The sequence below is a fragment of the Bos javanicus genome, chromosome 6, assembly GCF_032452875.1.
Source record: "Bos javanicus breed banteng chromosome 6, ARS-OSU_banteng_1.0, whole genome shotgun sequence".
In the NCBI taxonomy this organism is placed as follows: Eukaryota; Metazoa; Chordata; class Mammalia; order Artiodactyla; family Bovidae; genus Bos; species Bos javanicus.
In genome coordinates this window covers 98,239,835-98,255,367 of record NC_083873.1, presented here as the reverse complement: position 1 = coordinate 98,255,367, position 15,533 = coordinate 98,239,835, and the positions used below count along the sequence as shown (strand labels likewise).

The window sequence follows — 15,533 nt, the reverse complement described above, 5'->3', positions numbered from 1 at the left end:
AACTGCATGAAATCAATTTTAAAAGCATTGACTTTATTATAAGATTTCTCATCCAAAAACATGAACATCTTTTCCAGCTATTCAGATTTTTTTCTGTTTTAACAAGACAGTGAGATTTTTTTCTCTATATTTTCTGTTACTTTCTTATTAGAATTATTCCTAAGTAGTTTATAGTTTTCATCACTATTATAAATGGAAAAAAATAGGTTCCCATTTTTACTTTTTGCTGGTTCTTATTAGAGCAGAAACCTAAAGGAGATCAGTCCTGGGTGTTCATTGGAAGGACTGATGCTGAAGCTGGAACTCTAATACTTTGGCCACCTCATGCGAAGAGTTGACTCACTGGAAAAGACCCTGATGCTGGGAGGGATTGGGGGCAGGAGGAGAAGGGGACGACAGAGGATGAGATGGCTGGATGGCATCACTGACTCGACATGAGTTTGGGTAAACTCTGGGAGTTGGTGATGGACAGAGAGGCCTGGCGTGCTGCAATTCATAGGGTCGCAAAGAGTCGGACACGATTGAGCGACTGAACTGAACTGAACTTATTAGAGCAGAAAAGACCTTTTGGTTTCTGTATGTTTATCTAGTATCCATCCACCTTATCACATTCTCTTAAGATAATATTTGCCATTGGTTTGGAATAAATAGTCTTTTGCCTGGTTAAATAATTTTCTTTTATACCTACCTGCTTAGAATTTTTATTCCAATTGAATGGTTGTTGAATTTAAGCAAGTGCTGTTAGAATATCTGCTGATGTTTTCTCTTAGTTTATCAGTGTAATAAATTATGGTGATGGACTTAGAGACTGACCCACTCATGCAGTTGTGGAATAAACCTTGCTTATTTATTATCTTTTATTCTTTTGATATAATGTATAAAGAAGTCTTCTATAATTTTCCTCTCTAAATCATCAGTGATATTAATCTATAATTATAATTAGTGATTAAAAATAATCTATACATTTTTTTCTTTCTTAAATTTTGGTGTTAAAATTACACTGGCTTCAAAACATCATTTTAAAAGACTTTTCTATGGCTTGGAGGAGTGGCTGAATTTCCATTTCTAACCAGCTCCCAGGTGATACTAATACTACCAGTCCAGGAACACACTTTGAGGAGCAAGGGTCTAAATTACTTAGCACTGGAATTGTCAGACATTTAGAGGTAGATTAAAGCCCAACTCTGAGGCCATCGGGCCCTAGAATCTTTTCAGTATTGACCTCCAAGCACATTATTGTTGTTCTGTTTTTGTTTTTTCTGTCTTCTTGGGTCTGTTTTAATAGCTTGTGTTAAAAAAAAAAAAAAATAGCTTGTGTTTTGCCAGGAAATCACACATTTCTGTAGGCTTTCATAATCATTGCTATAGAGTTGCCTATAATGAGTCTCTCAAATTTTTGAATTTCTCACATACCTATGGTCATGACTTTTTCTCTCATTCCTAACTTCTTTTATTTCCTTCTCTTTTTTGACCTCGTCAACTTTGCGCATTTTTTGTCTGTTTTATATATAGTTTACTAGTCTATTCACTAACTTTTGGAGTTATTTCCAGCAGATTCTAATTTGTCCTTCTTACTAATACTATTTTAATATATTATTTTTTCTATATCATTAATTTCAACTTTTACCTTTGTTGATTGATTTCAATTTCGTGTTTTCTTTTTCTAACTTTTTTAAGATGAATATTTAGTTTCTTTTTTTTTTTTTTGGTTTTACTTTTAAATTATGAAGGCATTTTAGAGCTCTAAATGTTCCTTTTAGTACTGTTTTCAGGGTCCTATTAATCTCAATAAAAGTGGATTATTTTTCCTTGGTTTCTAGAGAGTTTTTCCTACTTACATCATTCTTGTGAAAGTTACAAGTGTCAATATATGTAAAAAGAGTAGTTGCCCTGCTCTTTTTGGTGTAAGCAAATGTGGGTGTTAACTACTGTTATTATTTACCTATTTATTAGAGACGATCTGAGAGGACAAGTCTGGAGCTGTTGGTGGCCCCTGTACCTCCACGTGAAGTTTGAGAAGGAATGAAGTTGGCATGAAGCAGAGCAGAACCAAGACCACTGGGCCTTGGTTACATGGTTGGACCTGGAGCAAGTTGGTCCCAAAATTGGTTGCACCCAAGATTTTTCAGATATGAGGCAATAAATTTCCTTTTTTGCTTAATATGATCTTCTCTGGTAGCTCGGGCATAAAGAATCCACCTGCAATTCAGGAGACCCCAGTTCAATCCCAGGATCAGGAAGATCCCCTGGAGAAGGGACAGGCTACCCACTCCAGGATTCTTGGGCTCCCTGGTGGCTCAGACAGTAAAGAATCAACCTCATGTCTGACTTTTGTGACTCCATGAACTGTAGTCTGCCAGGCTCCTCTGTCCATGGGATTCTCCAGGCAAAAATACTGGAGTGGGTTGCAATTTCCTTCTCCAGGGGATCTTCCTAACCCAGAAATTGACCCTGGGTCTCCGGCATTGCAAGCAGATTCTTTACCAACTGAGCTATGAGAGAAGCCCATGACTAACACTTAATATTTACAGTTAATATTCTGTGATTGCAGTCAGAAAGAGTCTTAAACGATACAACTGCCAAGCAGTGTCCCAGGATAGAAACTTGAGATCCATTTCAATTTTGCTGTCTCACTGACCATATTCCATATAGCAAGTCTGCGGATTCTACTTCTTAAATTTCTTTTCGTTATGATTCCTTTTCCCCACTTCCTTAATTCAAGGGAGAAGGGAGGAAAAAAGCAGTGTTTGCTGAATACTTATAGACATATTTATAGACTGCTAGGTAGTGGTGGTATGACTACATGACTTTAGTCACAAAGTCAAGTCTGACCCTTGTGACTCTTCAGACTGTAGCCTACCAGGCTCCTCTGTCCATAGGATTTCCCAGCAAGAATACTGGAGTGGGTTGCCATTTCCTTCTCCAGGGATCTGACTCGGATCGAACCCAAGTCTCCTGCATTGGCAGGCGGATTCTTTACCACTGAGCCTCCAGGGAAGCTCAAACTACTAGGACACGTTCACTATTTAATCCCAACAGTAACCCTATGAAGAATTTGAAGCAGAGATGGTGACTAACTAGACCAAGGTCACACAGTGAGCCAGCAGTGATTCTAACTCCAGAAGCCGTACTGGGCACCCCTATCATGATGAACATTTACTCTCTTGATAAACATTTACTCAGTGAGTAACCCCAGAAGCAATATTTATAGAACTCCACCCCAGGCAGTGCCCATATGACACAGGCCAGTGGCTACTTAGTCCTTTTTGAAAATGGCAATGACTCTCCAAAGCAATCTAGTCAATACCCAACCTGATCACTTTTCTCAGAGAATTTGTCATCAACCACTAAATCTCCACATTCTCAGCCCCAGAGCTTGTGGAACCTGTTTGCAAAGAAAAGAGCAACACCAGCCAGGTTGTGGCCATGCCACATCTTTTGATCAAAGAAAGACAAAAAAAAAAAAGGCCTGGTGATTTTCTCAGCAGGAGTTCACACACACACATACACACACACACACACACACACACACACACACACACACACCTTTCACAAGTCTGTCTCCTTGAAAATATAGTTCTTGGACTTCCCTGGTTGTCCAGTGCTTAAGAAGCTTTCTGTCAATGCAGGGGACATGGGTTCAAGTCCTGGTCCGGGAAGATTCCGCATGCTGCAGGTCATCTAAGCCTGTACATTGCAAATACTGAAGCCCAAGCACCCTAGATCCCATGATGTGCAACAAGAGAAGCCACTGTAATGAGAAGCCCGTGCACCACAGCTCGGGAGTAGCCCCCGCTTGCTGAAACTAGAGAAAGCCTACACAGTAATGAAGATCCAGCACAGCCATAAATAAATACACAAATTTTAATATATATATAGTTCTTTAAGGAGTCTTTTCTGTTGTTTTTGTTTTTAATTTTTTAAATGTTTGGCCACACAGCACATAGGATCCCTGACCAGGGATTGAACCCACACCCCCTGCAGTGGGAACTCAGCATCTCAACCACTGGACCACCACAGAAGTCTCTGTGGAGCCTTTCCTGAATAGTCCTATAAACCTCTCTCTGCTGCCATTCCAGGACTCCTCACATAGACCATCTGAACACTTCCTACTTCTACAGATGCTCCTTTCACTTCCTCAAATCCACCGAGCTCATGCCGGGACTTTTGCCCTCTCTGGGAATGCTCCTCCCACCCATCCACACAGCCACCTCCCGATCCTCCTCGGGTGTCTGCTCCAGGGAGGCCTCCCCTGCCCATCCTGTCTGAGGTAGGTCCTGGCTTCCCCGACTCCCTCTTTCAGAACCACAGCCCCCTGATGACTGTCTTTGCAACCCTTTAGAACAATACACAACAGTTTTATTCACTTGGATGTTGACTTGGGGTTTGTTTGTGTTTGCGTGTTTTTTCTTTCCTCTTTCTCCTTTACTAGGATAAAACCAAATGGGCATCTTGAGAGCAGGAAACCTGTTTGTTGCTCTTATATCACTGGTACATCACAGAGTCCTGTTGTATAGCAAGGACTTAGTATATATGTATATGTTTGGTGAATGAATGAATAAAAGAATCAGAGACTAGAATATAGAACCTGGGGGGCCTGATTTAACTCAATCACAGATGACTTGGTGGGTCCCTTTTTAAAATGTTCAATTGGTATAAATGGGCAGAATGCATGAAGTTCCCAAATCCTGGATCCTTCCCCATTTGATGGAATTCAATTAATCCCTGGGTGATTCTTTTCCTGTTTCTGTGTGACTGGCTCAGCAAATGAGTGAGTGAGTGCTCAGTCATGTCCAACTCTGTGACCCCGTGGACTATAGCCCACCAGGCTCCTCTGTCCCTGGGATTTTCCAGGCAAGAATGATGGAGTGGGTTGCCATCTCCTCCACCAGGGGATCTTCCTGACCCAGGGATTGAAACCACGTCTCCTGAATTGGCAGGTGGATTCTTTACTACTGTGACACCTGTGGCTGGCTCGGACCATAACTCTAAAGACATTTTAATGTGACCCCACGGGCCCCTGAATTTCACTCATGCCAGTGACAGAGGCCTCCCCCTGTCCTTCAAAGGCTCAGTGTCCAGCTGGAGAGTGGGGCAGGTGAGATGTCCTACTGTGGAGGAGAGGGGTACACAGATGGCTTTGAAAGAACCTTAAAAAAAGGGCTTCATCCTGGGAAAGGGTAGGGGTGAGAGGGGAGGGAAACGCGACTCTATTGCATATTGTCCATGTATCCAGGCTCTCCCATATTATCTTATTTAATCCTCACCAGGGTCCTGAAATGTGGATGTTTTCACCACTGTTTTATAGTTATAAGACTCTTATAGTTAAGAGTCATAGTGGAAAAATACAGACTTTTATGTCAGATAAGCCTGGATTCACATTCCACCCTTTCAGATTAGCTGCTGTAGGGCCCTTGGAAACTATTCAACTTCTCTGGACTCAGTTTCCTTATTATTAGTAGTAGTAGTAACAATGACAGTTGCTATGAATGTCAAATGATGAAGATATATGACATTAGTTGAAATGATTTTGTGCTTTAAGCACATGCTAGAGATTTAATGCATTACAGCCTTTTTTGTGAAGAGATTTGCCCAAGATCCACAGAATAAGTAGCCTAGAACTTGATGACCTCTTGCTTTGACTCTTGGGAGTCCCTTGGACAGCAAGGAGATCAAACCAGTCAATTCTAAAGGAAGTCAACCCTGAATATTCATTGGAAGGAGTGATGCTGAAGCTGAAATTCTACTACTTAGGCCACCTGATGCGAAAAGTCAACTCATTGGGAAAGACCCTGATGCTGGGAAAGATTGAAGGCAGGAGGAGAAGGGGGTGGTGGAGGACGAGATGGTTGGATGGCATCACCGACTCAATGGATATGAGTTTGAGCAAACTCTGAGAGATAGTGAAGGACAGGGAAGCCTGGTGTGCTTCCATGGGGTCCCAAAGAGTCGGACATGACTGATCATCTGAACTGAACTGAACTGAAGGAACAGCAAAAGGATATTTTCTTTCTTTCTTTCTTTTTTAATACTGGAGTGGGTTGCCATTTCCTTCTCCACGGGGTCTTCCTCACCCAGGGGTGGGACCTGTGTCTCCTGCACTGGCAGGCAGATTCCTTACCACTGAGCCGCCAGGGAAGAATATTTTCTATATGGGCCACACGGCGTGTCTCACTTCCCAGGTCATACACTCTCCTAGGACGGGAACGATATCACCGCCCATTCTGGCTGAGTGCTATGGTTTCAGCTCACACTCCAGTCTTCTACAATAAGGTCATATCGATTATGCCGATACCTGGGTTTTCTACTCAGTGGTGTGTATGAGGTATGGGGTCTCTGTGACCCCGTGGACTATAGCCCACCAGGCTCCTCTGTCCCTGGGATTTTCCAGGCAAGAATGATGGAGTGGGTTGCCATCTCCTCCACCAGGGGATCTTCCTGACCCAGGGATGGAACCCAAGTCTCCTGCTTTGCAGGCAGAGTCTTTACTACTGAGCCACCAGGGAAACCCTGCACCTTCTCTTTCTATGAAATTGTCCCTGCAGTGATCTCCATGACGACAATCTTGCCTTCTGGAATCCAGGCTCCACACCAGCACCAGACGGGTGACTCCAAAATTGCCACTGTCCCTCTCTGCACCCCTAACCCTCAATAGCTTCTCTGGTCTCTCATTGGCCATCCAGCGCTTTAGCTTAGAAAACAATCTGACAAAAAGGAAATCTAATATGTCTTTAGCATTTTTGAATCATAAGGCCAGCTGCTCAATTCTCACTTTTAAACATGTCAAGACCCTTAAATGCCTTAGGAAATAGATGAATTCTAGAAATCCTAAATAAATAAAACTTGGACCTTCATAAGACGTGTTGTTGCCCAATCATAGATAAATCTTGCTGTCTAAGGAAGCAGTATTATCAGGCAAATGTCGCATAAAATAAATGTAATCAGATGAAACAGAGTGTCCACTTTCTTAAATGGAGAAACACTGACCACCCCAACCCACTCCAAGCAGTAAAGACAGGCTTGCTTGCTTTCCTCCAGTCCCACCTCCTAACTTTCCACACCTCCTTCCCACCCAACCCCGCCTTAACTGATGACAGCCCTGGGCTACAGAACAAAAGTGCGGTGTTCCAGAGGTTTTTCCTGCTGATCTGAGCTGCTGTCCTCTGCAGTCAGCCTGTGTGTGGTGAGTATTTTTGCAATAACTTTAATGTTGCAAACTTCTTGTCTTTCTCTTTCATCCTCTTTCAAAAGAAAATTATTTTAATAAATTATTGAGCCAGTAAATTCTTATCATATAACTAATATAAGGTAGAATTGAATAATAAGTGAATTTTTGTTAAAAGCCACATGTCTGCAACATGTAATTGTCTTTTAAATTAAATTTGATGGGGCGATTCATAAGATCGTGTATATAGACTGTCTCTTAAAGATGAAGAGACATTTTTTAAGTGAAAAAATATTCTTAGTTATAAAGAAGAAATTAAGATGGGTTGTTTAAGCAGTTTATTCTAAATTCCTTCTAGAAACTTTGTTATTTTGTAATTAGTTTCAAGACTGGCTGTGGAAATTACCATTGCTAGATTTTGCAGTTTATTATTACTTTACTGTCTGAAGTTAATTCTCTCTGTTTTTGTATAACAAAAACACATTTTTGAGATCATCACAGTCTGGCCATTTGTCACCTTTCCTGATTTGCATTGTTGTTATTATGGGCAATATTACCAAGGCAAATCTTAGTATTTTCACTGTTGAGGGAATGATTAATTCTTCTCACGTGTATGATTTAAAGAAAGGGGTCAGGGAGAAAAGTTTTTTTTTTTTTCTTTTTTATTTCTTAAAGATGGTCGATAAAATGCATGACATCTAGATGGATGTCTGGTCTCGAGACTTTGAAATTGCGCACATGAGACTTACTGTTTCTATATTCGTACATTTGTTCATTGAGCCTCTACTCTGTTTCAGGCATCGTGTTAGGATAAAAAGATGAGTGGCCAGAATCCATAGAGCTCGAACTCCAGTAGAGGCAAGGGACCTGAAAACAGCTGATCTTAAAATATCAGGTCAGACGCTCACACTCAACCACACAGTCGTGTCTGACTCTTTGCAACCCCGTGGACAACAGCCCGCCAGGCTCCTCTGTCCATGGGATTCTCCAGGCAAGAACACTGGAGCAGGTTGCCATTTCCTTTTTCAGGGCATCTTCCCAACCCAGGGACCGAAACAGCATCTCCTGCTTCTCCCGCATGCGCAGGCAGATTCTTTACCACTTGAGCCACCTGGGAAGCCTTGAGAGGCCTAGTGTGGGTGTGTGAGTCACACAGTCGTGTCTGACTGTTTGCGATCTCATGGACTATAGCCTGCCAGGCTCCTCTGACGATAGAATTCTCCAGGCAAGAATATAGGAGTGGGTTGCCATTCCCTTCTCCAGGGGATCTTCCCCACCCGGGGATTGAGCCCAGTTCTCCTGCATTGTGGGCAGATTCTTTACTGTCTGAGCCACCAGGGAAGCCCTCTGAGAGGCCTTTTGTTGTTGTTCAGACACTCAGTCATGTCCCACTCTGCCACCCCGTGGACCGCAGCACACCTGAACTGAAGGCTTCCATGTCCTTCATCACTCCCGGAATTCGCTCAGATTCCTGTCCACTGAGTCAGTGACAAGGTCTTAAACACACTGAAAAACGTGTGGTATGCTATCTACATTCCTCCATATGTAAAGAAGTCCAGTGTAATTTGATTATTTCCGTCAAAGATTACCTTTATTTGAGGAAGGAGAATAAATATTTTTCCTTTATTTTATTTCACTTTATTGCAGCCCTGAGGATATGCTTAGTTTAGCTCTTTCCAGGCCATCCAAAGCAATCCATCGGAAGACCCACCCCAGTGCACTTCCATGTATTAGCAAAATGCAGAGGAAGCCAAGAGTACTGAACAAGCATCATTGTTCAGCCATCAGTTTTATTGAGGAATTGGCACTTAACGCTACTTATAAACTCATTTGGGTTTAATGGGGATGGGGTGGGAGGCAGTGAGAATGGAGATAAATGTGCCTGTGCGTTTTTAACGTCTGCCCCTCTTAGTGCATAGATTGTGTAGGGAGGTGAGAACAAAGATAAATGTGTGTGTGCAGATAAATGTGTGGGTCCGTTTAACGGCTGCCCCTCCTAGTGCATAGATCATTTTCTGGAAGAAGACATCCAGAGGCTTTTAGGAGAACAAAAGTTTGATAATTAAGTGTATTGGTTCCTGCTTTTTTTCCCGAGTTAACTTTGTCAACATTTAAGTGTTCCGCGGCCACCAGCTAATAGTATTTTCACTGAAGTTTTGAGATCCATTTATATTGACTAGAGCACTCAGAAATGGTTTTAGTTATCGTCTTAGAAAGTATTGGATAGGACTTGCTCAAGTTTTGGATTACAGCTGTTGCTGCTGTTGTTTAGCTGCTGTCATGTCCAACTCTTTGGTAAACCCATTGTAGCCCATCAGGCTCCTCTGTCCATAGGATTTTCCAGGCAAGAATACTGGAATGGGTTGCCATTTCCTTCTCTAGGGGATCTTCCCAACCCAGGGATCGAACCTGTGTCCCCTGCATTGGCAGATAGATTCTTTACCACTGAGCCACCAGGGAAGCTCTTGGGTTACGGACACCACCTAAATTCACCATTCTGTAACTTTTGACCCTTGATTTTATGGCTAATGACCAGCACTATCTTAACCCTCTTTTCTTCCATCACCAATGCAATTTGTGGGCATTGAGTGGGGTGGAGGGCTCTTCCTGCTGCCTCCCCCCACAACCCCATCCCTTGCTAATAGCACAAAATCTAAAATTATTTAGCAAAGTTGCTGCTGCTGCTAAGTCGCTTCAGTCGTGTCTGACTCTGTGCGACCCCATAGACGGCAGCCCACCAGGCTTACCCGTCCCTGGGATTCTTCAGGCAAGAACACTGGAGTGGGTTGCCATTTCCTTCTCCAATGCATGAAAGTGAAAAGTGAAAGTGAAGTCGCTCAATCGTGTCTGACTCTAGCAACCCCATGGACTGCAGCCTACCAGGCTCCTCTGTCCATGAGATTTTCCAGGCAAAAGTACTGGAGTGGGGTGCCATTGCCTTCTCCTAGCAAAGTTGACTGTTGACCAAAACAGACTTTAAAAAATCAGCTAAGTCCCTTCAAGATGTTTGTGCTGAAGTGAATGGAGCTATTAGCTGTAAATGATCTTCAACCCATGTGACTCAAAGGACAGATGATTCCAGTTCTAATTTAAGTTGCAGCAAGTTTTAAATTACAGTCCTGTACTTCTTAGGTCTTCTGGTTCTTCTAGCCAAGATATTAATTCTGAGACAGTTACAAGTTTGCTATGCTGATAAGACCAGATAATAGATATTCCAAACATGGGTGGAGATAAGCCCTCTGCAAGTCCAGGAGCTGGTGATCCCCTCTTCTCTTTCTGGGATTCTCCCCTGCTGAGTTCCTATTGGAGACAAAGATTTCCAAGAAAGAGGTGAAGAGACAGCAGATAGAATAAAGGCAAGACATGAGTCTGGGAAAATAATTGCCTAAGGGAGGAATCTGATTTTAGATGAGAGTTTTCATAGCTGTATATGACTTAAAACTTCTAACTCAAGGATCCATTCACTCAACCAATAATATTTCAGCCTTTTATTCTGCAGACAGAAATAAATTGGGGGATGAGCTGGAAGAACTCAAACTCTTTCTTGGAAAGACTCTTTCTGTTCCTTTACACCAACTCAAGAGTCACGGTAGAAGTTTTAACTAATTAGATAATAATTCTGAGCTAGAGCCCAGTGATTGGATCCCAATTCTAAAAGAGATAAATGCTCACTCCCCAGTTGTAACAAAAAAGAAAACAGCCTTCTTTTCCCTGTAGGAAAAATGTTTTACTGCCACATTTGGGAGTAAACTCATTAAAATGTGTTCCTACACACACAAACCAAATTTTTATTGGATTAAATGGAAGGACATACATCACAGATGTCAACAGTAGTTCATCTTTGGACTTCCCTGGCAGTCCAGTGGTTAAGACTCCGTGCTTTCACTGCCAGGGTACAGGTTTGATCCCTGGTCAGGGAACTAAAGGTCCCGCATGCCGTGTGCCCCCCTAAAAAAAACAGTGGTTAGCCTTGTATGCTGGATTTAAAAGAAACATTTTCTTTTGACATTTTTGTGATATTTAGATTTATGTTCATTGATTGTACTGTTTGAACTAAGTTTTAAAAATTATACATGTTTGGGGTGAAAAATTAAGTGGGAGGGGAATTTGAAATTAGAGGGGAAATGTGTGTTTTATCTTTGTGTAAAAGACTTACGCTCCATTACTTCAGTACTCAAATCATCATTTTGGATAGACTTCCTTCAATAATTACGATACTTTAATTCTCAGCTCTCCCTGTACCCTGGAATCACCTAGAAAGTTTTAAAAATATCAATTCCAAAGCCTCCTTCACTTACACCAATGGAGCCAGAATCAGAATGAAGCCAATTAGTCAACTTATTATATAATCTAAGGGTCCGTATTGTAATTTTTGTCTTCATAGCATTGACCAGAAGGTTTGTTCTTGTTGTTTAGTCGCTAAGTCATATTGACTTTTTTGAGACCCCATAGACTGTAACCTGCCAGGCTCCTCTATCTGTGGGATTTCCTGAGCAAGTATACTGGAGTGGGTTGTCATTTCCTTCTCCAAGTAATCTTCCCAAACCAGGGATCGACTCTGCATCTCCTGCTTTGGCCAGTGGATTCTTTACCGCTGAGCCATCAGGGAAGCCCAACCAGGAAGTCATATTACCTAAAATGAGAGTCCATGAGCATTTTACTGCTTTCTTCTATTATCACAATGGGTGGGTATCAGTAACACCTGGTGTAAAAGTTTTTCAGCTCTCTGGCGTAGAACTTGGACTTCGATCAGTTGTACAGTCAAATGTGATTCATTGGTGTGTGCGAAAGATGCACTGCTCAGTAAAACACCAGCTTGTTTTAAATGGATATTTAAATGCCAGTCGTAGCCCATGTTGGCCAAGTCTCCTTTCTAAGCTTCCCCACTGGTCACTTGCTAAAGCAGTTTTATTAATAGAATGGATTTATAAGGAAAACACATTCTTTCCTGCAGGTATGCCTTTAGCTTATCTCCATGTTGAATTAGGATGGCCATCAACTCACCTCCACACTTCTATTCAGGTGCATGTTCTGTTTGCATCTTTTAGTTTTTATGACACTACCTTTGCTTTATATGCCTTTTCTTCTGCGTACCTGTTGCTACGTGTAATAGGCAGCCCTCGATGGGTATCTGAACTCAGATTCTTGCCAAAGACTTCTAATTTAGCCTCTGCTGCTGCTGCTAAGTCATTTCAGTCATGTCCAACTCTGTGCGACCCCATAGACGGCAGCCCACCAGGCTCCCCCATCCCTGGGATTCTCCAGGCAAGAACACTGGAGTGGGTTGCCATTTCCTTCTCCAATGCATGCAAGTGAGAAGTGAAAGTGAAGTCGATCAATCGTGTCTGACTCTAGCGACCCCATGGACTGCAGCCTACCAGGCTCCTCCATCCATGGGATTTTCCAGGCGCTGCACAAATCTTAACAAACCCCAGGTGGTGAAAATACTATCCATGGAGGAATACTCAAGAATATCCATCCATGTTTTTCACTGAACAATCTAAAAAATCTGATTTTTAATCTTGAATCATCCCAGATTATCAGAGAGGTAGATACTCGGATGGGATCATTTTAGCTTCTTGCTTTCACTGATTCTACCCCAGAATTGTGCTATAACTGTGTATTAGGGAATAGGTTCTGGAAAGTCACTGCTCTTTCTAATGTAGAGTTATTGAGATAGGCTTTGGCCACTGCATTTTATGTATCATCTCCTTGTTGAGGAAATTGAGAAATGTGTCTAGGTCTCAATCTCTTTTTATTTTATGGACGTGATCAATCTCCTAAATGTTTGTATTCCCTCTTTGCTTTGCCTAGTGGGAAGCTCAGAGACTAATTTTCAGCCCATACCAAGCACTGTACAGGAACCTTAAAGTAAGTGCCAAATTTACTCCCGGCTTTATTTTCCCTGATCTATTTTTATGGAGAAGGAAATGGCAACCCACTCCAGTACTCATGCCTGGAAAATTCCATGGATGGAGAAGCCTGGTGGGCTACAGTCCATGGGGTCACAAAGAGTCGGACATGACTGAGTGAACTGCAAAATTATTTTCCCTGATCTCTTTATTTTTGTGTCTTGTTTTGTATATAATTTAGTAGATGGTTCAAATCTTTTTAAAAACAGGGCAAGACTATGAATCAAAATTTCTCAGCCTTGACGCTAGTGAGTCAAATGATTTCTTGTTTGTGGGAATGGGTACGAAGTGGAAGAGAAGGGAAGGGACAGAGAGAGAGGAAGAGCCTCCCTGGCCTCTACCTACCAGGTGCCAATAAGCCGTTGTCCCCCTACCCTGAGCTGTGACAACCAAAAAAATACCAGACATTGCCAAATGTCCCCTGTGGGCAAAATCACCCCTGATTGAAACTCACTGGTATAAATGAATCAATAAACGTAATACTGAATATGTAGGGGAAGAAAAGCTTTCCTCAACCCTCTTAGGGTCCCTGGCTGGGTCTGAAAATTAAACTAAGTTTGACAGGGGAAATGCAGGCAAAAGTTAAATTTTAACATGTTCATGGGAACTTTTGCAAGAAAATTAGACTCAAAAAAGTGACCAGAGCAGGAAACTTTTATACCTTTAGACAAAGAAACCATAAATTTGTGAAGAGTTGACAAGATAAGAGGGTTTGCCCGAGGGGTACTAAATGGTGAAAAAGTAACAAGGTTTGCTTATTCTTAGCCCTAAATTCCATTTCTGGTGCTAAGGATGTCTGCCTTCCTTCTGGTTCAGAGAGGGTACCTTTCTCTTACTTACCTCTTGCTTTCTGGGAAGACAGGTGAAGGGAGAGACCTTCCTGCTTTTGCTATTTTCTCAAACCCCTTCAGGGGCTTCCCCAAAGGCGGCGCTAGTGGTAAAGAACCCGCCTGCCAATGCAGGAGACTCAGGAGACCCAGGTTCAATCCCTGGGTCGGGAAGATGCCCTGGAGAAGGAAATAGCTACCCACTCTACTATTCTTGCCTGGAGAATCCTTTGGACAGAGGAGCCTGGTGGGCTACGGTCCATGAGGTCGCAAAGAGTTGGACGTGACAGGCAACTTAACACGCCTGCAAACTCCTTCAGCTTCAGTATGCCAAGGTGTCATATTTTGGGGTACTGGGTCCTGAACCCCACCAAGAACCTAGTAATTTCTAAGCTATGTGGAGGCCACTGTCTTTGAGGGACACAAAGATCACTGAAACCTACTGACCACACTAATAAAAGCCAAAAATAAGCCCCCCAAAAAAGAAAACGGAAGTTCTCAGAGTATGCATAATTAGATATAGCTCATATCTGAAGTTATTATAGCTACTGTAGCTCTCCTAATGACTCTGCGGAGAAGGAAGTGAAGGCACTATCGTCGTCATTGAGAGAAAAGGCACAGAGGTAGCCAAGTATCGATGGATAGAGCTATGGTTAGAGCCCAGCATCCTGACCCCCAAGTCCAGGGGGCTCTCCACCACACCACCAAAGTGTTGTTGAGCAAGTTCAAAGGAGGGAGAGAGGCAAACCCAACTTGGAGGATTTGGAGTGGCTTCTTGGAGGAGATAGCATTTGAGATTCGATGTTGACTGCTCAATAGAGAAAGTGGAAGCATGAACTCACAGCAGGAATGGCATAGATGGAAAGCTTGCAGAGTGGTGAGGAAGCTGACCAGATACGGAAAGGAGAGGGTCGGGGAAGGACTAGGAAAACAGAGTGTGTTGTGCTGCAAAGAGCTTCTGAGGGCAGGCTTATGGGGCTTGGCTGTGAAAAGGCAGTCATTCCCTAGAACCACGTATGCCTGACAGCCCTTCATAACTTAGATAAAAGTAGAGAAGAAGCTTAATGAATTAGGTCACCAAAGAGATTAGTAATGGTAGAATGATAGTGGGGGCCTGGAGGGATCCAATTTATCAAGTGATCATTATGCTCTACCCTGTCCCCAAATTAAAGGCTTTAGTGAGCCAAGTTCCCTTCACTGTCTTGATGAAAGGAGGGTAACTGAACTTTCCTGGTGTCTGAAAATTTCCCAGTCTTGCACTATCAAAAACGCAAGGGGTGGGTGGGACAGAGACGGGGGTGGAGGGAGGCTCCAGAGGAAGGGGCCATAGGTATACTTAAGGCTGACCCACGTTGTTGTATGGCAGAAACCAGCACAACACGGTAAAGCAGTTAGCCTCCAACTAACAAAAAAATACAAGAGGGCTCCTCATTTAAGCGTTAGCAGGCATGAGCACCATTTTAACCATGAGGAGAAATGTTTTCGAGTGACCTTTTAAAAATAAAAAGATTTAGCTTCCATTAGAAAATGCCATACCATCAACTGCGCATAATCATTTTAAAATTACCTTACAACTGAGAGTTCTCATTGTTCTGGCTAAGATTTCAGAAATGACACAATTGGTGGGAC

At 42.5% G+C, this 15,533-nt stretch overlaps 1 long non-coding RNA gene across 4 annotated transcripts in view; it reads left to right on the top strand.

The window, feature by feature from the left end:
• The first annotated feature begins 1,959 nt into the window (after positions 1-1,959).
• Positions 1,960-15,533, top strand: part of LOC133249794 (uncharacterized) — a 35,918-nt gene continuing 22,344 nt past the window's right edge. The window contains exons 1-3 of one of the 4 annotated variants that reach the window (XR_009737103.1): positions 1,960-4,270; positions 7,098-7,183; positions 7,963-8,060. This is a non-coding gene — a long non-coding RNA (uncharacterized LOC133249794). Of the gene's footprint in view, positions 4,271-6,545; positions 6,606-7,038; positions 7,184-7,962; positions 8,061-15,533 lie in introns of all 4 variants that reach the window. The other 3 variants (XR_009737101.1, XR_009737100.1, XR_009737102.1) reach the window with 3 other exon arrangements.